Source organism: Dendroctonus ponderosae, unplaced genomic scaffold (assembly GCF_020466585.1).
Source record: "Dendroctonus ponderosae isolate FM_Combo_2020 unplaced genomic scaffold, Dpon_F_20191213v2 Dpon_F_20191213_6, whole genome shotgun sequence".
Lineage (NCBI taxonomy): Eukaryota > Metazoa > Arthropoda > Insecta > Coleoptera > Curculionidae > Dendroctonus > Dendroctonus ponderosae.
Genome location: NW_026018814.1, coordinates 14263961 through 14266424, shown reverse-complemented (window position 1 = coordinate 14266424; position 2464 = coordinate 14263961).

Here is a 2464-nt window from a genome sequence, read left to right as displayed (position 1 = left end):
GAACAAAACACTTTCGATCACTAATATACAAGGACAAAGGAATTAGTACAAATACCGCGACAAAAATATACAAAGCGATCTGCAGACCCCTCTTGGACTACGGACTCATGGCCAACGGAACAGAAAGGACAAAACGATACGTACAAACAACAGAACAAATTGCACTAAGACTAATAACACGAATAAGACACAACAAAGCACACAACCCTTCCACCCACTGCACAACCCTTCCAACCAACTACTATGCGAACGCACAAACATGACAAACATTTCGGAACGACTAATACACTTACAGACAAAATGGACAAACAACCCCCACAACTGGACCATACTGAATCCCCTTTGCCTAACAAGACAGACAAAACACTCCCGTTTTCGTACCCCAACAAATACTTTACTAGAACACCTACAAACGCAACTGAACTAACGACTAAGACCTGTTTGTTTTGTAAGCCAAGAATTAAATTTTTTTTATCACTGATTAGTTTATACGAGTGTTAGGAATAGGAATTAATTTTAGAGTAAGCTAGGCTAAGACACATATGTACTACACAAGGGCAGAAAGACCTATTGAGTCGATAGCCATTTTCTATAGGAAATAGGAATAATAATACAAATACAGTCCCCAATACAAGAGGTCAGACATCAACAATTGATTACGTGGTTACCGCGACAGACAATAGATGCATACACCCAAACAAATATTGGATATGAGAACGTTAAACTCAGCGAACTCAGGAAACGACCATAGTCTACTCCTGGGAAAAATTAAATTATCATTAACTCCAAAATAGGAGAAAAGCGCAAAAAATTAATATTGAATCACTCTGGGACCCATCTACAAAATATCTGTAAGAAAACATCAATACAAACCCCATTCAAGAAAGTGAATGATAAATTAAAGAAGACTATCAAGGAAACTGCTCAGGAAGCTTTAGGCACCCGATTCAAATACAATTCTAAAAAATTTAATCAGACCTCATGGTTCTATTGAGAAGTAAAAAACAAATGCAAGGAAAAGAAGTTGCCTAAAAAGCTTGCCTAAAATACAGATCCCTGAGAACAGAAGAGTCTGGTTAGACAAACAAAAGCGGAATACTGGAAAAGGTTTTCGAAACGAATGGAGACTCATTTCTACGGCCTACTGAAGCAAATGTGGCGGTTCTTCAGGAACCAGTGAAATTATATCAAGGAAGTAAACGAATCAAACCCAATAAAAAAAGGAGACTTGGACCCAGTATCTCACGGATCTTGTACAATAACGAAGAACCCATGAGTGAACTGAACACGCCAAAGATAACAACAAACTAAGTAATGCAAATAGAGGAATTGTACGTAAAATTTGGCATTCAAAAACTAAAAAAACAGGAAAAGCCCGGGCATAGACGACATAATAAATGAACTATATAAGTATGGGGAACCGAGACTCATCCAATAACTAGTGATTCTTATCCGCAAGATTCTTTTCGTTCATAAAATCTCGGATGACTGGCCATCGCGCATCACAATCCTCATGTTCAAAAATGGGGATAAGAAAATCCCATCAAATTACAGGAGCATATATCAACAAGAAAAATAGTAACGAACATAATCAATGGCATGATTGCTCTTAGATGAACAACAAGGATTCAGAACAGGAAGATCGTGTAACCACGCAGTCTTTGTCATGAAGCAGATAATGGTAAAATCGATCGAATATAACAAACCTGCATATTTATGTTTTATAGATTTTGAAAAAGCATTCGATCGCGTCCAATTGAAAGATACACACACCTCCTTCATGCTCAAGCTAAAGTTAACAACTAATATACCGAGCCAATACCGATTGAGAAGATCTTCAGACAGGACTCGTTAAGCCCACTTCTTTTTAAATCATGGACGAAATAAGCAAGTTGAGAGGATACAGAATGGGCGACAGGGAGAGTCAAATACTGGGCTACGCTGACGACACAGTCCTGATCGCGGAGAGTGAGGATGATGCACCAAGATTATTACAAGCATTTAGCCGAACAGCAAAATTACTTAGTATGAACATATCTACGGGTAGCACAAAATGTATGACAACATCAAAAAGCTTGTTAAGATGCAAGCTGATACTAATCTGAAGTACCTCGGCGTGGAGGTAGATATGGGGACGTTGAGTATCAAAAATACGATCTGGCGAAATAAACACATGATAATAGATATGAAGGCCACAAATAGACCTTTAATGACGTACACATCTGAAACACGAGCCGAAGCACCGAAAATCAGGCGGATGTTGGAGACGACTGAAATGAAAATACCCCGAATGATTGCCGGGAAAACACTGCTAGATAGAGAACGAAACGAGAATATTAGGAGAGCGTGCGGAGTGCTGGCTACTGGGTAAAAAAATGAATGGAATCAACGCATCAACCGGATGGACAACACACGAAGCGAAAACATATCACGCGACAAATCACCCTTAGGTCACAGAAGCATA